The 22152-nt window shown below is 42.2% G+C and overlaps 1 protein-coding gene across 1 annotated transcript in view; it reads left to right on the top strand.

Annotated features, from left to right (window-relative positions):
* Positions 1-22152, top strand: part of CDH8 (cadherin 8) — a 1195405-nt gene that overhangs the window by 804611 nt on the left and 368642 nt on the right. Inside the window, exons 12-14 of the mRNA XM_079908493.1 lie at positions 11242-11387; positions 17793-18175; positions 18670-19025. The gene's annotated coding sequence lies outside the window, so the exon portion shown is untranslated. The remainder of the gene's footprint in view (positions 1-11241; positions 11388-17792; positions 18176-18669; positions 19026-22152) is intronic.

Here is a 22152-nt window from a genome sequence, read left to right on the forward strand (position 1 = left end):
TTTTGGCTCTGAGCTTTCGTGGTTCCAAGCAACTATCAACTTCATTGAATAGAAAGAATATGGCACAAAACAGAGCTATCCACCGTCAGGAGATCTGTTTATGGCTCACTGTCCCTTTTACATTTTCAGCATCATGCATTTTAATTAGGAGCACTTACAACCTGGCTGCCCTCTCTACCTGCCACATAGAAATGAATGTTAGTATATTGCAGAATACAGTTGTCCCTGTTGAAAAGAAACATACAGATCTCAGAAAATGGACTGATATTCACAGAATGAGTTAAAAGCCCAGGGGATTACACCTCCATGTCAGTGGCTCAGTTTCCCCATGCAATATTGATAAAAGCGATCAGTGTAACCATATAAGTCTTCCTTATGTACCAGTTATACTGTAGACATGTTATTTTACAGATGTAGACATTTATATTTAGAGAAGTAAAGATATTTTACCTAAGAAATGAAGATTAAAACCCAAGTACCCCTTGGGCTTCCCTGGTGGCGCAGTGGTTGAGAGTCCACCTGCCGATGCAGGGGACACGGGTTTGTGCCCCGTCCGGGAAGATCCCACATGCCGTGGAGTGGCTGGGCCCGTGAGCCATGGCCGCTGAGCCTGCGCGTCCAGAGCCTGTGCTCCACGGTGGGAGAGGCCACAACAGTGAGAGGCCCGTGTACCGTAAAAAACAAAAACAAAAAAACAAAAAACAAGTGCCCGTGTAACTTGATTTGATGAAGTTTCCTCTTCAACAAATTGTACTTGTTGTTTTGGTGGCCACATCATCTAAATGATGAGGAAAATCTCTCTGAACAAAAAAGGAAAAATAAAAGAATGGTGAAAAAAAGAACCCAAAGAAAACCACACCACGGAAGTGAAGGAGGGAGTGAAGGAAATAAAAAAGAAGAAAAGGAAGAAAGAAAGAAGGAAAGAAAGAATACAGAAGCCAAAAAAGAAAAAAAAGAAACTATTGCAGAAGAGCTGTGAGCCAAAAGGAAAGTAACAATGCAGAGAGACAAGGAAGCAAGGGGGTTTGCTTGTATGCATGTAAAAACCGTACCGTTTCCTTCAAAGAGTACGTATTAGTGTCTCTTTTGATCAGTAAGTCAATGTTTTAACTGTGTTACCACTGCCTTCCTTGTGGCTTTTAATAATTGTTGAAATACAAGTATTTTAGCAGACATGCTCCTCTCACTTGACTGATTATTTAATCCACCTGAAGCTGTCTGTCTGTCTGTAGGATGAGGTGTTCGTGCAGATTGAAAGCCAAGAAAGCTCAGAATGGTGCTGACATCTTAGAGCAAATTAACTTACATAATGGCCCTGCCAATCCACCCTCCCTTCAAATTCAATTTTGTTGGTTTATGCTAAACTTGATCAGTCTCTCATTGGGTTTGCTTTCTTTCCCATGCATCAGTCAGTTATTCCAGCTTTCCTGAACTCCTACTAAGTGCTACACATGGATGAGTGCCGTAATGAGTATAAGGAGCATTTCCACCGCCCACAAGACATATTCAGATCTTAAAGACTGGATGTTTGTGTCCCACCAATATTCCTGTGCTGAATCCCTGATTCCCAATGTGATGGTGTTTATAGATGGGGCCTTTGAGAGGCCATAGATGAGGTACGAAGGTAGTGCCCTCATGATGGGATTACTGTCTTTAAACAAAAAGGAAGAAACGTGTCTGCATCCATAAAAGGCCAGGTGAGTACACAGTGAAACAGGGACCATGTGCAAGCCAAGAAGAAAGCTCTCACCAAGAACTGAAACTTCCAGCACCTTGATCATGGGGTTCCCAGCCTCTAGAGCTGTGAGAAAGTAAACATCTAGTTTTTAAGTCACCCGGCCTATGGTATTTTGTTAGAGTGGCTTGAACTAAGACAATAAGTGACTTAGGCAAAAAGGTAGGTGGGAATACAATAATCAGGGAAGCAGAATGCAAAAAATAAAGATTTTCTAGGTGCTGTAGACCTGTGCTACTTTAGGACAGAGGCGGTGATTCCCCTTGAGTAGAGGAAATCAAGGAAGCTTCATAGAGGAAGTGAACTGGCAGGATTCCGAAAGGTGAGCCTGATGAAGCAAGCCATCTCAAGCCGCAGGAAGCGTGTGCGCTTATTTGGCAAAGGAGCTTAATCGAATTGTCCAATTCTGACTGCTTTTTCATGTCTAGCTTAAGTGTCACCCTGAGATAAATCTTAAAAATGAGTCCATGCTCAGCCGTGATCAATTAGATGTGTCTGCCATGCTCACAGGATTGAAGAGGTATCCGTGTCAACTGCCATATTCAAGGAATTAGAAGAATCTACTGAGCCAAAGCACTAAGTTTGGAGTTGGGAGAAGGGGAAGTTTTACAGAGGAGGTAAAAGAGATTGGTTAGTAAAGGGAGATAAAAAGGGCTGTTGATGTCAGGGTGAGGACATGTTACGCTGTAAGAAAATTATATACATATATTTAATAGTCACTATAGTATGTGTGAAAATCTAGTGGGACAAACTTCATTTGACTTAAGCCCATAGCTATTCCATCCATACGTGACTGTCAGTCCTTTATCATTTCCCCAATATTAACAATTCTTCAATACATTTTATTTTCTTTACTACAAATTGCCTTGTGTGTAGCCCATACTTGGTTAAATAATGTGTCTCTGATTTCGCAGATTTTTTGGTAGATGTGATGGGAGAGACATGGTTGAGAGATTGCGGAGGGGCAGAGATAGCAAAGGCTTCTTATAAGAGCTGCCTTGTCATCTAGCTGTATCTTGGAGGTCAGGCAGGATTTCTGTATGTATAAACTGCAAAGGAGAGTGAAGAGGAAATTCTAGGCTAAAGAAGTGAGCAGTTGTTTGGAGAAAGGAAAGACGATGGTGCTGCTATGTGCCTGCCTGACAGTATGCGGTTGCATGTTACAGTTGAATTGTACCCTTGGAATTGTAGATAAATCCATGGATGCCTCTGATCCCATCACTGTGGTGTATTCGGTAACCAGTTATAAGTACCTGCTATTTGCTAAGCGCTAAAGGAGGCCCCATTAAAACATAGTAAAAGTAATAATAATTTGTAAACTTCAGAGCACCTGTCCTGGAGCCTATAGCTCCAAAAAAGAAACTCATCATATAATCAGAGATAGCAAGTCCAAAATGTATAGTCAAATAAAAAGCGTATTTTTTTTACAATATTATAATTTTTAATGTGCTTTAAAAATATATTTTTAATGGATCTTTATTGGAATATAATGGTGCCACTATACTGTGTTAGTTTCCCTTGCACAACAAAGAGAATCAGCCATATGCGTACATATGTGCCCATATCCCCTCCCTCTTGAGCCTCCCTCCCATCCTCCCTATCCCACCCCTCTAGGTCATCACAAAGCAGCGAGCCGCTCTCCCTGTGCTATGCTGCTGCTTCCCACCAGCCAACAGTTTTACATTTGGTAGTGTATGTGTGTCGATGCTACTCTCACTTCGCCCCAGCTTCACCCTCCCACCCCATGTCCTCAAGTCCATTTTCTATGTCTACCTCTTTATTCCTGCCCTGCAACTAGGATCCTCAGTACCTTTTTTTTTTTTTTTAGATTCCATATCTAAAAAGCATATTTTCACAATGCTTTCACCCCGTTTTTCTTGCCTGGACCACTACGGTATAATATAATGGCTAAGGGTAGGATCTCTGAAGCCATACTAGCTGTGTGATCATGAGCACGTTACTTCACATCTCTGTACCCTGCACTTCTGATCTGTGAAATCAAGAATAATAAGATTACCTATGTCTTAGGGATTTATGGGAAGTTAATGAATTAAAAGCATTTAGAAGAGTGCTATTTTATGTTTGCTGTTGTTTTGCTAATATTGCAATTACTCTTAACTGGTATTCCTTTTTCCCATTGCCTGTTATCCAATCTACCCCTACATTACTTCCAGAGCTCTATTTATACAGGCTATCATAGAGGTGATATATCCTATACCCACTGGATATTTTTCAACAGGAGGTAGGCTTGGTCGATTAATGCCCAAGTTTCTCAGTCTAACAGGTAAGGCCCCATGAGCTGGTGGATTTAACTTTCTAGGCGCAAGACCATGACTCTCACCTTATACTCTCATGTAGTCTACGCTCCAGCCATGCCTGACTGCTTGTCAGTGAGTTTAAGTGACTCCCAAGGTTAGAAGGTTACAAGGATATTCAGAGAGGTTAAGTGACATTTCCAAGGATACTCCCTGACTCCTAAGCCTGCACTGTTTCCACCCATCTATTCTGCTGCAGCTCTCGAGAGCTGTCCTTGTACCAAGCATGTGTATTCACATCGTCTCTGCCACTTGACTGAGCTTTTGAGGACATCTTGTCTCATTCATCTCCGAAATATCTGCACCTGGTACTAAGTAGGGGTAACAACATGAGAATTATTGCATGCTTGATGAAACTGGCTAGTCATGTACACATAGTCATACATGCACTTGTTTCTACATTAATAAGACACCGACTTCTAGTGGGTTAATCAAACAAACTAAATACTCTTCCTGCTAAGCACTCACGTAATGCCTTAGCCGTTAATGAGAAATACTCACGGCGGAATTCTAAAGGAAACGCAAGTCAGATGAGGATGTCTGCTGCTGAGGGGGTTTTAGCCCCCACACAGAGAGCGTGGACTCTCGCCTCTCTATGTGTAAAATCATTATGGAAAGATGACAGGTAACGTGTTAGAGTCAAAATTTCAGCAAAATAGGAAGAGTTCTACTGCCTTGTTTCTTGCTTTTGATCTCACATGTTAACAAAAGATCGTAACACTGTGTGTGTGTGCAGTCAACACAGTTTTGTGACGTGTATTTCATATTATTAGATTTTTACTACAACCCAATGAGAAAGATGAGAGAGTTTATTTCTCCCAAACTACTGATGAAGAGCCCGAGGTTCAGGGAGGTTAAATAAGGAGTAGTGGAGGTGGTTAGTGCAGAAGAAAAAAAAAAAAGAGGTGAAAGCTCTGTATAGATATCAAAGTGACACTGACAAAAGACCACCAGAATAAATTAGCACTCCCATCCTGACTGACTCATTCGGCAGGAACAAATTCACGGGGCAGGTAGAAAAGAGAGCAGGAGGGTCATGGTACAATTTATCAAGAAATGACTACCAGAACCTCTTTTTTAAAAGACAGACACATCAAACCAACAATAGAGCAATACAGGCATACCTCAGAGTTATTGCGAGTTCGGTTCCAGACCACCTCAGTAAATGTCACAGTAAAACAAGTCACACAATTTTTTTTAATTCCCTGGTGTATATAAAGTTTATGTTTACAGTATATAGTCTATTATGTGTGCAATAGCATTATGTCTAATAAAAAACAATGTACATAGCTTAATTTAAAAACACTTTATTGCCAAATAATGCCAAAGCAGGGTTGATGCAAACCTTCAATTTTTAAAACACGCAGTGTCTGTGAAGCACATAGAGCAAAGTGCAATCAAACAAGGTACGCCCGTAGCTCTTTTACTTTTAAAAGTCCCGTACCTCGTGAGTCATAAGGCCTAGAACGTGTCCCAGGTTTTCTGACTCCAAACTTGTGAAATCCTAAAATGATTTCTAGATGGTACGCTTCCCTTCTGGCCCTGAAAAGAGATGTGTGGTTTAAATATCCCCAAAGGTGTTCCCAAAACCCCAAGAACTTGGGCACACCATGCAAGTTCAAGGATCAAAGGGGACCAGACATGTGTAGTGTTTATTTTCTTCTGTATTTTTTTTCCAATCTCTCTTTCTCTTTCTGTCTCTTGCTAGTCAGTAATTCAAACCAAAGAAAAACATGAATGGTACCTCAGTATGAAGTCCTGGGGGACTTAGGTGAGGTATATTCTTTCTTCAGCAATACTTGCTGTAAAGCTACTGAAGGTAATATTTAGAGGAAATGGATATTTTCCACAATTTCACCTCTTAATCCTTAGAGCATTTCCTAGATATCTGTCAGCGGTTCATAGAGACTTTAACACTTTATGAGCAATATGTTCACTTCCCCTTACAATGGCAAAGAAAAAAAAATAAAAATAAACTCTCATTGAAGAAGTCTGCAGTGTCTCCCCAAATGAAATTGGGTGATAAACCAAATAAAATAGGCACCAAAAAATGGAAGTATGTTTTCATTTGTTTTCACTCGCTCTGCTCCAAATCTGTACGCTGGGAAGATTTATTTGATTTATTTAGTTGAGTCTTTCCTGAACAAAAGAAACTGCAGTGCAATTTTCATCAACCCATGTCAAGGATGTTAACTGAAGATGATGATTATTGTTTCCAAGTATTAGTGGGGGAAGCAGGGAGAGAGACAATAGTATAATACTGTTTGTACCTGAAGACTAGAAGGGTTTCTGCAAAGCCCACTGGAAGAGGTTATACTGTTTCAATTCTTTGTAACTCCCAGACTTGACATTTATATTTTTAAGAGTTGATTTTATAGGAAATCAAAATAGAGGAATTTGTAACTTTTGGTACCGAATAAAAACCTTAAGCTCAGGAATAATACTTTAAATATGTATGCTTCCAAGTTTAAGGGGACTTGATAATGGTACTTTGAAAGGATGCTGATTTAATACAGATTTTTTTTCACCACAAGCTGAAGTCATTTATATAGTTCTGTGTTGGTTCTTTTTTTTTTTTTAAACGTCTGCACACCGTCTGTGTGATATAATTTTTTAATCAACTCACTTCTTTAACAACATAAATATTTGTTTTAAAAGGGAATTTTATATCCGTACCTAAAAATAAGAAAATTACTTTCACTCTCCATAAATACAAGGAAAACTTAGAAATAAAATGAATGGATGCAAAACAACGTTCTTACATTCTAACAAGGCACTTGGGGTCTGCTTAAGGCTCTGAGCCTGAGGCCAGCATTCTGCTGGTTAGAGAGATCACCACTGGCAGGGAACTGAAATGTTCTCTTTTAATGTACTCAGAGGATTAAAAGAGAATTGGAAAGCAAGTAACTCTCCCGCCATGTGATTCCATGGTGTTTATTTTTTCACGTTTGTGTCCCATCAGAGATCACCACGGCGGTGCACCACCTGCACTATGACAAATGCTGGGGTCTCCTAACAAGTTTGGGCTGGACAGTCAAAGGTGGAATTCCCTTCCGAGTCTCACATACTTTAACTGAGGAATGCATTTCTGCATCACCTGCATCTCTGAACGGCTGTGAGGGTTAAATGGGATAACATTCTATAAAAACACCAGTACCTGCTGGTTGCTGAATTAATTCTAGTTAACACCAACCCTCACCAAATTTTGTTCTTTCATTCTATTCTACAAACATGAAGTCTCCATCTATTCCAAACACCTGTCCTCACTCTTTGCCTATCCTACCTTCTTACAGAAATCTTTAACCTGTGGCATTCACCCCTCATTTTTGCTCCAACACTGTGATGCTTTCTGAGGAAATCACATCCAACATTCTGACAGACTCCACAAGTATATCTGCCTGCTCTGTTGAAAGCTATATTGGCAAAATAGGTAGACAGATAAATGAAAAAAAAAAAAATACCAATAATAAAATACAGATTAACCACACCTGGGTAGGGGAAAGTGGAAAGATTTTGAGAGCAATAAGATTCTGTTCATAAATGAGACTTTGAAGTCATATCATTTGAGTGTAAGGTCTGGGGGAAGGATAAGTTCCTCTTCTTAAGGCAAAAACAACTTTAAAGTCCCATTAGGTTCTTTTAAAAAGCCTTCTTGAACATCAAATATCTTTTCCAAACACTTCATTGATTTAAGTGTAAATTAATCAGAAATGCATGGATTCCATCTCCTTTAGAATACACGTGGATTGGTACATCCAGATGCAAAATGCCTTTCCTGTTTTCTGTCACTTCACAATTTGAACAGGTGCTTTAGGCGCTCAAGACTGACAGAAAAGTGCTAAGCCTTGCCCTTGATGCTTGTGAAGCGTGAGAAGTGGTGATGTTTCTTTGGTCCTCTCTGTGAATACTAGAGGAACATACTTTCTTAGAATTTCTGACAGAGGAGATGTAATTAATAAGCAGTGCGACCTTGGCAATCTTTATTGTAGCATGGCACAGCAGAAGAAGCCAAATGTGTTCAAAGATCTCCGATTGGTTTCCCGGATTCAACTCTGACTAGATGTTTCCGGTCTCCTCATCTGAAAAATGGGGGTTCTGGACAGGATCGATTTATCTTGCAGTTTGCTATGGGGTAGCTATGAGATGATAAATCAACAAAAATTTATGGAGCGTCACTTCTGTGCTACTGGCGATTCAAAGATAAACGAACAGAATACTTCCCTCTGGTCTTCAAGGAAACATCTAGCTCTGGAGGAAGAAAGCACTCTGGGAATCTGTTTTAGGGGTGACATGCATGAGAGTCTAAAGGCTACAGAGAGTGCACTCTGCCTGAGGGGTCCCTTTCTTCCTGAATGGAAACTTGCTTTGTAAACACTCAGGTATCATATTATGAAGCACTGAGGAGCAGATGGATCCATGTTAATACTCAGTGTCATTATAATTATTTTCACTGCTAGTATTAACTACTACTATTATGCAAATCACCATTTCGGGTCTGAATTGTTTCCTGATGGTCCCTCTTAATTGTGTCAGTTGGATGAATTTTTTTTTTTGTTTCCAGTTGTTCAGCCTTTTAGTCTATCTTCACTGTTTTATTTCTGCTCTAGGAGATTGAGTTTCCTGGTTTTGTTTCTTCTCACTTTGTTTTGTGATCCTTTTTCTCCCTCTCTCTTTTCCAGTGAAATCTGTTATCCTCATCGAGCTCCCCACACCAATCTGCTGGGCCATCTGATTTTTCTAACTCCAAATCTGGGTCTATTTCTAGCCAACTGTTAACAATAATCCCATAGTTATCTTTGCAGTCATATTCACTTGTTTATCGTCTTAAATAATACAATTCCTGAACATCAACTATGCATTAGGCTTTGGGCTAGGTTGAGGATACACAGATATGGATAACATAGTCTCTGATTTTCAAGGAGTTCAGAATCAATCTAGTGAGGGTGGCAGGCAACTAAGCATAAAATGACAGGCCAGTGTGTTCAGCCTCATATTGCAAATATATGCAAGGAGCAGCAGAGGTATGTAAGTGGGGACTTGAGGGAAGACTTAAGAGTATAAGTGATACCTGTGCTCCATCTGGGAAGATAAGATGGCCACTATTCACGGAGAGGTATCCTAAGAGAGGAAGAATGCCACTTCTCTATGCTCAGGGTCTGTTCAACAAGCAGATGCTAATTGCATCCCCAGAGTACAGAGCCAAGCCTAGTGACATTTCCAAGGAGTGTCTCCGGGGGGGTTGAGCTCCTCTACAATTACCAGCAGCACCATAACAATGCATTTCCAAAAAGACATACAATCTATCTAAAAAAACAATGTTCTTGCTATGCAAATTCAGGTTCTAGGCAAGACCCCAGAGGAATCAGACTCTCTTATTCAGCCCCAAGCAAGGCATTTCTGTCCAGATTTCTTCCCCTGAGACCTGCTCATTTATAAGGCTGGTTAAGCTCTAGACTCCAAGATCCATGGCTTCAAGATAATTGGATAAATGAAAAATCTCCAGTGGAGTTCATCGGTAGGGAAATGAGTATGGGGCTGACCTACTGTTTGCAGGGTGCTTCTCCTCTGAAGCCCTCAGCTGGCCAAGGACTCACCTATCAAATGTTCTGAACATAAGTACAAAACCTAGTTGCCAGTCGTTTTCCCTGTCTGTAAATTCTAACACGCTCCTGATTGAAAACCGATACCAGTGCCCTTTTCACTGGAGAAGTAGGAGAGCTTATCTTCCATAAGGACCTTGACCCTTACCCTTTCCTTTCTCTCATTTATGCCTTGAGATCCCATTATTTCTTCTTTAGGTCATTAAACGCAAAATATTAATCCGTATTTTTTTTACCAGATCATAAGACTGAAGCAGGCCTCCTTCTAACATTAGCTGCCTTTAGTGTCTTAGTAATCAAAGTGGAGTGGGGAGGAAGATACAATAAGAGAAAAAAAAAAAACAATTTCAATTCTCAGGAAGAAATGCAGTTGTGTGTGCAGGGTATAAATTATTTAGAAGATGATGGTTTGGGGAAAACTGAAGGCTTGTTTGCTTGGAGCTCAGATGTGTGGAAAACAGTGGATGATACCATTTGAAGGGCTGATTGGGGTCTGACTGAATGCCCTATGTAGCCAGGACACAGAATTACACAATTAAGAGGAGCAGCCTAGCTATAGGGATCTCAGAAGGATCTGTGTTCTGGCCGTCTGCTTTTTGTAGGTAGGTATCCATGGGCTCACTTGAGAGGAAACTAACATATATACTAAAAACTAGACATTTTTGTCTTTCATTGCATCCTTTAATCCAACAACCCTGTGAGTTAAACATTCCATAAAGCATGCAATAGCTTATACACAAAGGCAAATGAGACTCGGAGAGGTTATCAAACTGGTTAACCAGTTAGCTGTCTAATTTACAGAACCAGTACTGTGACTATTGGCCGGATCTCGCTCGATGACCCCAGAAACATCTATATATCTTGCTTTTTCTTTCAGGTGTTACACCTCCTGTGCCCCCAAATAATGGAGTTAACATTTTCAAAGGACCAAGAAATGTTTAGTGTGGCTGTTGCACACAGGACAGAGAGACTGTGTGTGCTATGAAATGATAGTAGAAAGGTGAGCAGAGGTCTAATTGGGACGGAGAGAAGAAAATACATTTCCCTTGATGATTTCTTCATCTGAAAAATTGGGAGGTTATTGTAGAGAATAAATGAGATAACATATGCCCATCAATCCCTATAGTGCCTAGCAAGATATTAAACATTCAGTAGTAAGAATTCCAACTACAAGAACTAATGCCATTTATTATTACTTTTTATTCCAGAAAAGTGACTGTATGCCTTATGTAATTGGGGAGGGGGGGAGCGGGGGTGGCAGGGAACAACCTGATGAAAAATAAGGAGTTCTCTGCTCAGGCACAATGAGATCATTTGGAGGAAGAAAGCCAGAATATCCTTATGCAAAAAGGAAGAGTGAGAAAAAATTCAGCAGGCTCCCTGCATTTGTCTTTCTCTGCTTTCGGAGAATGCAGAAGTCAGGCCTTACATTATCTCCATCTGAAATGAGTTGTTTCTGTTTGGGTTTTCTACTGGAAGATACCAGAGAAAGTTTTAGGGTACATCAGAACATATGAGAGCACGATTTTTTTTTTCTTATGTTATTATCTTCCTCTGCTTCCAAAATAATTCTCACTCCAAAAATCCACAGCACACAAGATCTGCTTTGAAGGAGCCTCTGGGGCTACATTAATGAGACAAACTCCAGGGTACTGAAATAATTCAACCAAGACAAGACATATTATTAGACCGAGCAGATACTAGATGAAGAGAGTAAATGTAATCTCACCAGAAAATGTAAGTAGACCTTTTCTAGACTGCATTAATTTGGGTCTAAACTATGTTTTTTGTTGTTGTGTGTGTTTGTTTTCTCCCCGGTCTTCTGACTTCATATCTGGAAGACTAATCAGGTTATTAGCTTAATGATTTTTCCCGGGGCCATATTTTCAGGGACAAGTGACAACCTGATATATATCCTTTAAAAACCAATGACCTGGGATCTTGGCTTTTTCCAAGAGCTTGGTTATGTAACTTTAGGCTCAGGAGTCAAAAGCATTCCACATTTTTTTTCCCTAGAAAATGAAGAGGTTGAACTAGAAAAATCTCTAAGGGCCCTTTTGGCTCTAAAAGCTAGTAACTCTCTAAAATTGAGGAAATATTGTATCTTCTTCTTACCTCACAAGATTATTGCAAGGATCAGATAGGAGAGCTGATATGCTTGGAAATATACGAAGGGCTATGCAGATCTAAATAGTAATAGCAGAAGTGCGCCTTAGCCTCGGACTCCTGAGCTGAGGAGCTCAGCGGGACCTTGGATACCATTTGGTTTCATTATTCTCAAATGGTCTCCAAATTGATGTTTGTTATGCTGAATCAGAATCACTGTGTTTGCTTTTTGAAAATATACGTTCTCCTTGGAGACTTTGATTTAGTTCGTTAACCATGGAATCTGGGATCTATAGTTTCAAAACCACATGCAGTTAAGGATTCTGATTCTTCTCAGGAACACATAATATTTAGTCCATCTTGTATTGCAGTGTATGAGTCCCTTCTGTAGTGAGGTCATACATTGTTTTGAAAGTAGGTTATAATAGTTACTTACCAGTATTTCAATATTGAAAGGTAGTACTAGATTATATTTAATGTTAGAAATCCTCGGTTTGAATTGCACTCTTTGACTTAATAACTGCATAACCTTGAGAAAATCACTTAACTTCTCTGAGCCTCAGTTTTCTCACACTTTAAATGATATCAACAATATCCTGTCCATTTACAGTGCCTTAATAATTAAAGAGAGACTGTATGTAAAAGAGCTAATGGAGCGTGTTATAATGTTAGCTCACCTCCTTCTTTACCTACCCTGTAAAATATCATAGCTATAAGGGCAGTGGTAAAACACAGTGCTGCATAATAATCATATTATTAGTAAATAAAATCTCGAGTTGCACAACATGTGTTTAGACATCCTACCATCTGAACAGATGCCAATGCACAAGTTTGTTTACAGGTGTCTGCTTCTTTCTCAGAGACTAAGTGTTGAGTGCATGGTGTTTGGGTGAGTAAAACTACCTTCTGTTATTGTTAGCTTGTTTTAAAATTTAGGGAGATATGCCCAAATGTATGTCTTGTAGGAATTTTGCCTTAGTATTTATCTGTACTTATTCACACACAGTGTTTGCAAAAGCAAGTACATTTTTCTTCTCCAAATATTCTCCCCCGTTTCCTACCATTCTAAGTCTCTTGAGCAAAGCCACTATTTACAATAGAGTTGTTTTCACGACACATTTATGAAAATACAGATCCCAATCACAGTTTCCCTCTGGACTACCAAAGAGAATTTGAAACCCTGTTAGTGGATGCAAGGTGAAAGGTGGGTTCAACTGTATATCAAAAATTGTATCTGCGGAACTGAAATTGTTTTATAAACCTCAATTAGGCCTCATACCACCCCCCTGAGGCAAGAAAGAAGTATTATGCACTTGTATGGAGACACAAACTGAAAACCCATGGAGACGTTAATCAATTTGCAATCAAATGTCTTATAGCTGGGCTGCAGTGAGTTAGGAACAAAATGAATTTCTTCCTAGGGAGCAGCTTACCTTCTTTTATTTGCCTGATTATTAGAGTGTATGAAACTTCTGGAAAATTATGAATGTTCAAAAGAAACCCCTGAGAAAGGATTAGCATTTGTTTCCCAGTTTAGTAAATGAGTGATTTGTTTTTCATGCAAAAGCAAAGCACCTTTTTTGTTTTGCCATACACTTCGGTGGAAATGACCCCTTTGAGGAAGGAGGAAAAGAAAAGCAAAGGAATTCAGGAATTAGGACAGCGATTGGTAGAACATTTCTTATCCTTTCTTCTCTCCATCTCCCTCTACACAGCAACCTATGCAGCTATTGCACGCTAGAGGGCGCTTGAGGTGGAAGAAAAAAGCCTCGACATCCCTTCAGCTAGGACAGTTGCCCGTGGAGGCGGGAGACGGCCACCTAAAAGCAGCGCTCTCTTTATCCGCAAGGCAGCATAAGTTCGGTAAACGAACAAACAAAAAATGTTTAGACAGTATTATGCAGCTTTGACAAATAAAGAAATTCTGTGCATATTCTCAGTAATGTAATTTCCTTTCAACTTCTTGGAACATTTGTCCAATGCATGTATAGCAGTCTCTAGTAACCAACTTGATGACAACTAATCAGAACTATAAACCCCGTTTTAGGCATAATAAGAGATGCTGGTGTGCCTCCCCCCCCCATATATTTGTATTCATGTGTAATGATGCATTAGTATAAGTGTGCAAATTTCAAATGATCGTAATCTTCTAAGTCTGATTTAAGATCAGTTAAATTTAATTAATATGTTTTAATGTTGATGCAATCTAATATACCAAATTAGTAGTATTTGCGGGGGGGGGGGTGGGCGGGTTTGGGAGAAAAAGCTCCCTTCCGTTGCTCTTTCTTCTTTTTAAAGCACAATGTGAACTATTTTTATTTTTTTCCTCTTCATGGCTCCCACGTTAAACAAGAGGGGTCTGGAATCTTAACCTAGCTGCTGTTCTCTTTCAGGAAAACCAAAAACCAAAACCTACAACCAAACAACAAATGAAAATGTGTGTAGTCCACCACACCTGGCTTGGCTTATTTGATAGCTTTGTACCAGTCCCCTTAAATCTATCTGCTGCCCCGCCCCCACCCACCCCCATTCAGTTTCTGTTTAGAAGCTGAATTGGAGCTTATCTCTTTTCTAGCACCTGGGAAGATGAGAGATAATGCCGTTTTGAAAAAACTTCTCCAAAATGCTCTCAGCACAGATGTGGTTTTCAGAAAGTGTTTACACCTCCATTTACTGAAAATATAATGGCAAGCTCAAGATTAGTAATTACAGTCAATATTAAGAGATCCAGGTCTAATTTCAGGGACAGCTGAAAGCAGCTGCCAGGAAATGTAGAGCATCACAACTCTAAACAGAGTCCAGTGATGATTGTACCCCAAGAACCATAACCATTTCTAAAGAAGTCAGTTTAATTTCTCAAATCCTGTAATAAGTGCTGGTGAAGTAATAAGCACATGATAAATTTAGTGTGCATACACTTTTCTTTGTCTTTATTTTACTTTATTTATTTTGTTTAGGATAGTATTCAGTCTTAGAATATTCCAGGACAAAAACAATAGGTAGTCATATAATACCATACTTTACTTTTATTCTTCTCATCTTTTTATAGATCACCTGAGAAAAGAATAGCCTAAGGCAGTGGTTCTCAAACTTTAGCAAGTCACAGAATGTCCCAGAGTATTTGTTAAAAGGCAGATTTCTCAGCCCCACCCAGATGCAGGGCAGGAAACTTTGCGTTTCTAACAAGTTCCCTGAAGATCGGGAGGTAGTACTTGGTCCAGAGATCACAGTTTGAGAACCACTATAATTGCTCACATTGTCTTCACTTGAGCACCATCACGTCTTTTCATGATTTTGGTAAAGAAGCTGGTTTAAAACAAACCCTTAAACTTAAAAAAAATAAAACCCACACTTTTCTAAATTTATTTAAACATTTAAATTTCTAAAAACAGCTTTCCTAATCTTTCCATTCTTATGACTTAGGCTCCAATATTGAAAGTCAAACTGAAATTTCAAAGTTTTCTTTTTTTTGCCTAATGACACAGTTGTTACATACTTTTATATTAAATACATAAAAAGTGTGTTTCTCAGGAAATTACTGAGAATAAAATATGCACCCCCTCCAAAAAAAAAAAAAGACATGGTCATTTTCAGATTTTTCATTGGAATTCCATAAGCTGAAATATGAGAAAAGGTTCCTGAATTCCTAGAAAATATCACATACTTACTGGTGTTATGTTTTTGCCTTCTTCATATTCACATTCTTCAAGTTTTTATTTTAAACCTTATTTTGAAATACCCTTGGCAGGTATCACATTGTAAAATCCCTTCATTCATGGAATCCACACTCCTCAACCTTACCTTTAAGATGTATTCCGTGAGTAAATGAATGAATTAATTAATCTAAATATTAATCTAAATTTAGAATCAGGAACTTCCCTGGCAGTCCAACCTTAAGACTCTGCCCTTCCACTGCAGGGGACTTGAGTTCAATCCCTGGTCGGGGAACTAAAATCCCTCATGCTGCGTGGTGTGGCAAAAAAAACAAACAAAAGAAAATTAAAAGCCATCCAATAAATCTGAAAGTTCTCAGTAACCATACCATGGTAAACACATTTTTTTAAGTTAGTTTATTTTAGTTTTTTATTGTGTGCTGAAGAAGGAAAAGATGAAAAGTTTGAATTTTATCACAGGGAGTAATAGATAAGTTCCATTCTGCCATTTCCTGCCCCAACTGTAGAAGTTGGAGTCTTCCTAGCTCTCCTTCCCCCTTCCAGGGCTCTGATTCCTGTAAGCCATCTGATTCCTCACCCTTCAACTAACCAGTCACTTGGTTTACTCTCTTCCTTGCTGAAAATTAGAAGAAAAGTTCCACTCCTAGTGAAAAAGGAAAGTGTCTTTTACTACATGGAGTCACTCTCCATCTCATTCTACTGCAGAGACTCCTCTGCAAAATAGTCTGCCTGTCATCAAAATGCAGGCCGGAGACATCCTGCCTCATCCCACTGTAGCATCAATCAGCCAAGGTTATGGTTATTCTGAATGCAATCTTCCCTCTCACCGACCCCTAACCTTCACTCCTTCTCTGATTACACTCCTGCCCTATCAGATAACTCCTCACCCTTTCTCCCCTGAAATACTCCACAACACATGCAATTTTAGTGGCCCTCCTAAAAGGCCTGTGTAACAGTCCTCTTCCTACTGGAAGGCTATAACCCTGGAGAGGATGTTGAAAGAAAACTATCTTAAGGATTTAGGCTCTCACCATTGTGACATTACACTGCATCCTATTAAGAGGGGGTAGAATTGTTAAAGAGGCAAATGCCTTGTCTTTCAGCATCCCTGATTATTTTAGAAATATCCTTATAGCTCTTTTTAACATGATCCTAATCCTCTTTCATACTACTTAATGATCCAGGCCTCTCCCAAGAATTAGGAGAAAATTAGCAGGAAATTCCTACTGCAGCGCTTTGAGCAGAGTTTAACAATGTAGAGAGAGAGGGCTACCTTGAATTCTAGATGGCCAAAATTCAGCTAGGACAGTGTATGCAACTGCTCAGAGAATAAATGTGGCTAAGGTGAGTCAAAACAAACTCATTCTAACCCAAGGTAACTCAAGCCATTGGATTCTGACTCTCTTCACTTTGTCATCAAAATAGTTTTATTTTTCCTTTAGGAAAATGAGATTTGAGGATAGTGTCTAGCTCTACCACTCTAGCTTTCTTTTGAGGTGATTTTGTTACTTGTAACAATTCCCAGGCTTCAATAACACATAAACTTTTCTTTAGTTCTCATAGATGTAAGAAGGTACCCCAAGGAAAGGTTTAGCATTTGTTCAAAGTGAAAATGTCTGAAAATTAAGCACAGCCCAAGATGTGATCTATTTCACTTGGTTCACTTGGGACTGCCTGGTCCAACAGCAGTTACAATTTGATTGAGGCGTGACTGCTGTTCCTTTTTCCAAGACAGAATTAGCCAATTCCTGAATACCCTGTAAGCAGACAAAATCTGAGCTGAGAACAGTTACTTAGTGACTGCCTTGTGGGAAAATACCTCCTGGTTCTCTTCACCCTCTCTCTCTGAAATAATTTACTAAGTTTCTTGCCCATATCAGCTAGAATGTGAAACTGACAGATATTAGACCTGTAGTCAATATTGTTTTCAGTATTTCACCAATGGATGGTAGATGCAGCAGATACAAAACAGTCAACTTTGCATAAATATTATAAGCATATTGTGTCTGTTTTCTCATTCTCTTCCCTCTGTCTCATTAATTTGAGTCCGACAGTACAAGCTGTACGGACCTTGTGTCTGGTTCTCCATACCCTTTCTTTTTCCGTTCCGGCTCTGTCTCCAGGTAGTAAAACCCTTCCTCAGAGTTCGGCTTTAGTGCACAGAGAATGGACTAAGTGTCCTGTGGCGGGAAGTTAAACAAACAAGCAAACAAAAGATTGGCTCATCGGTGTTTTTCACGAATTTTATTAAAAGATGATCATAGTGGCCGCATATTCCTACGTCTTTGCCCCATTGATGAGAAGAAAAGACATCTGGACCTCCTGATTCATGATTCCTCTTCTTGCACTGTCTCTACCCCAGGGTGGCCAATTCTCAAGGTTTGAGTGGAGTCTATTAAAGGACCTGAAAGGGCATCTCGTGGCGGAGGCAGAGGAGCTGCAAGCATGGTGCCTGAGAGGAGATTTGGAGGCAAGGGCACATTGAGAAGACCTAGTAGTCCCTCCCTCTATTTCCCAAGCAAGTTCTGCCTTTTTCACACGGACTTACTACGCACCCCTCGTGGCTGCCCGTCTGCGCTCCCTCATCCCATCGCCCTAAAGCAGTAGAAGCCTGGGGATATGAGGAATGCGCACCACCCGCAGGACCACGACGCACGGCCTCGAAAACCACAGCGTCTGAGTAGTAGGCAGCGGCCTTACAAACACTCCACTCGGTCCCCTCGTGGTTCTTGGCATAAAGAGAAGGTAAGCTGCCCACGCGCACCCCTTTGCCCTGTCGCGTCCTCTTCCTCCCAAGAAAAACAGCCCTGGATCACTGGGATTCTTCTCAAGATCTCGCTAGCCTCAGAGCTCAGGGAAGACTCAGAAAGCTCGCGGGTACCTCCTCCGCATCCTTTTATCGTCTGCCAGCCCTCTTATCCTGGAGCCTGGCCCTCCGCGGGCTGCTCGCAGGACACGGAAGGGCGCATCTTCCCGGAGTGGCTCCGGGGCGGAGACGCGCAGGGCGTGCTCGAGAGCGAGGAGCGAAAAGTTGTGCGCCCACTTGGTAGCGGGGGAGAACGAAGGAGCGAGCGCGCCAGAGCGCCGGGGTGGGGTGGGGTGGGGGGGCGGGATGCCGGGCGCGGGCGGGGAGGGGGCCCGCTTACATGAATTTCCAAGTGGTAGACCTGCCTCTTCGCTCTGCCCAATGAGATCCGTCAGGGGAGGCACCAGACTCACTTTTCCACATCACTTCACAGTTACATTTGGCAGGCAGGCGGGCTCGCACGCCGGAGCGCTCAGCCCAGAATTCGTGAATCTATTTGGAATCTCCCTGCTTCCTCGAAGCTCATCCCTGTTGCCGGTTTGTGCACGGACAGTCGCGCCCACCCAGCGAAGCCGCACTTTGGGCTGCGGACACTCAGGGCCCGGCGCGCCCGCCCGGCGTCTCCGCACCAAGCCCCGAAGCTCCGAGAGGCATGAACGCGATCCGGAGGCGCCTGCCCAGCGCGCGGGGAACGCTCGGTGTTCACCGCCCTCGGGAGCCGACCTCGAGCCCCTCCAGCCATTTGTGAACCAAGAGGCTTGAAATTCGCCGGCGCGGAGCCCCGCAAGAGTAAGTGGTCCCCCCACACCCCCTCGTTTTAATCCACGCCCCGAGGACCCAGAAGGGACCTTTTCTTTTAGGAATCCCATGCCCCTTCCGACACCTTGCGCGCCTCCTTTCTCTCGGTTGGTGGATGCGGGTTCGCCGCCCGGGTGCGGGGCTGAGCTGTGTCTTCTTTCCTGCTATGAATAGATGATGGGATCACCTCAGGGTTCTGCCAGACGATTTTTTGCAACCTGCTCTGACAGTAGATTCTGGGAAGTAGTAGCAAGCGGGCTGTGCCCCTCCAGTTTTCCTGAGGGCTCCCTCGCTGTCGCCTGGCGATTTCGCCGCCTCGCGACACAGGCAGGCGCTGCTGCAGCCGGGCGCCTTCACTGCGGGGTCCGTGCGGTGAATGGGAAGCACCCGCCGCCGGATGAGAGGCAGGTGCGAGCCCGAGCAGAAAGGAGGGGAAGGGGATCGGGGGTGCCCTCTGGCTGATTTGCTGCACCGCCCCACCCCTGAGGAGAGGGAGGGCGACCCCCGCGGTCGTGCGGGCCACGACTCAGCTGCGAGAGCCCCAGCGCGAGGCTTTCCCACAAGTGGCTCCTCCAGCCCGGGAGCGCGGTGCCCGCTGCAAACTTGCCGGGCTCCCCAGCCGCCCCGCGGCTCAGCGGACGCGGAGATGCTGCCCCGCATCCAGGCAGGACCCCCCAAGCAGTGTGCTCCCCGAGCCCGCGAGACTGCGCTCACAGAGGCCTCCTGAGCTGAGCCAGGCACTCCCTCAGACTCCGGCAGAGCCCGGAGCTGCGCTTTCTGACATCTCACTCCTCCCCGTCCGCGAGCCCTTGCGGGGCGGGCTGCGCCCCTCGCAGGGCCCGAAGCAAAGCGGGCTCTTGCCTGGGTTCTGCCAGCGCGTAACAGGTTCATAAGGGACTTGCGCCCGTTCTCTCAGGCTCCAGTCAAGCCAGGGAGCGGGTGAAAACCTGCCGCCGCCAACGATCATGCCAACAGGTATCCCTAATTTCCTGCGTCTTTTCCCTCCCCAAGACCAAAGCCTTCCCCATCCAATCTGGCAGAAACCTCAAAGTTTCGTTATCGTGGACCCTTCCGCGCAGGCATAGAGCCGGCTGCACGTCCAGGACTAGCCGTTTGCCTTCCCGAGGCGAAATGGCAGCTGTTTGCTTGGGTTGCTAAATGTAAGATATCAAACAACATTAATTGTTTATTGTTGCAAAAGCACATTAGTCAGTGATGGAAAATCAAGCTGGCAGCTGCTCACTTCAGCTCCACTTAAAGGATAGAGCTTATACTCAAGCAAGGGAGAAACAGTCTTTTCAACTTTACTACCCTTTCCTGAAGATTCCACAAGAGTTTCCTCTTTAAGAGGCATGATCCGACCATCCCTTAGCGCGCCGGAGCTGCTAATCAGATCAGCCGGCTCCTTTCTCTAACCGGCCTCATAGAATTTGTGTGCCGGGAATGGGAACGGGGACGCTGGAGAAGGCATAGGAGCACTGCCCTCTCGAATCGATCCCACAGCGAAGCAGATCGGAGGGATTGGGGACGGTTGGGGCCCTTAGAAAGCGCCTGCCCTCTTTACAGCAATCCTGACAGCCATCTCAATGGTTAACAACCCTCCCTTGGCTGTCACCTCTGGCTTCATTATAGGAGCTTTTCAACTGGAAAACTGTGTGTGGGAAAGAGATATTTATGTAAGATTCGAGAGTGGGATTTTCCATCCATTGAACCTGGCCGCTGTACCTCACTGCATGCAAAATGAGCCCTGTCGTTCATGGCAAACACAACTGAATGTTCTGCCTGGCTTTTGCTTTTCATCAGCTGTGTCCAGTTTTGCAGGGGTTTTATCTAGTGTGTGCGTGTGTATGTGTGTAAGAGAGAAAGAGAGAGAGATTCTTTTACCGACAGGTCTGATACCTTTAGAGGATGTTCTCTGAGGGTTACATTTTTTTTTTTAATCCCTCAAAGGAAGTTCTCCATAATCATCATGTCCTGACATGTTTTTCCACTTCCCTGAGCTCTGTGGCTGAAAGAAATTCTAAGGCTATCCCTCTTTTTAAATAAATAATACTAATAATAATATTCTGTAATTCTGCTTTAGCAGATTTGAAGCTCCCCATCACATAGTCATTTCATGCTGGAGCAGTCGCAGGATTTTAAATCACCTTTGATATTTTTTTTTTTTTCCTGGACTCTGAAGAGGGCTTGGAGTTGAGAAAATCTGTTCTGAAAACAGAGAAGAGCCTTCCCAGCAACTCAGGGGATTGCTTCATTCAGGGCTGTTCTGCAGCAGTTCATCTTCCTCATTCTGTTCCCCAGCCACCCAAACGGGCGTTAAGGTATCCTGTGACCATCACAAATAAGCCAGATATTTCAGAGACACTGAAATTTGTGCTGCAATGTTGTCATGCAAACTTTTTAATCATTCTCCCCTTCAACCTAGATCTTATATTTCCAGTTATTATGACTACTTAAAAATCAATTCTTCTGCCTTATAATCTATATCTCTTAAAACTCTCAAGACCCCAAATGGGTAGATCTCTCTACCCAAGACTCTTAATATATTTTGGCTGCATTTTTGGTGTACAGGATACATTTCTTGAGCTCTTGAAGGTTTTATGAATTTAGCTGAAGAACAATTTTATAGCAGCCCTGACTGGAATAGCATCTCCCTTTGCCTGCTCTACACATATCAACTTGAAAGGGAAGGAAGTCTTTAACCTGAAAACTAACTTTATTTGGGCATCATGCAGAACTCTGGTCAAGACAGTATTCATCTAAAGCAGCCCCTTAGTGTAGCACCGAACACAGTTTAAGTAGCCAATGGCAGTATGCTCTAAGTAAAAAAAAAAAAGGCATAAAAAAACAACTAAACAACCTGTAAAACACGCTCAGCAGAATGTAACAGACCACTTGAGAAGGCATTTTGAAAACACTGTTACGTAAATATACTCATGGTACAACATTTCCTTGTAAACTCTGTATAGATTTAAAGTCTGATTGCTCCTGGTTAGCAGGGAGCACCTGATTGTTGGAACAAAGCGAGAAAACTCCAAAGGAGGAGGGTATAATGATTCTACTCAAGAAATTGTACCTCAGGGCTTTCCTTTCCAGGTTCCTTTCACTGTTTATTGGC

The sequence above is a fragment of the Stenella coeruleoalba genome, assembly GCF_951394435.1.
Source record: "Stenella coeruleoalba genome assembly, chromosome: 20".
NCBI classification, from domain to species: domain Eukaryota; kingdom Metazoa; phylum Chordata; class Mammalia; order Artiodactyla; family Delphinidae; genus Stenella; species Stenella coeruleoalba.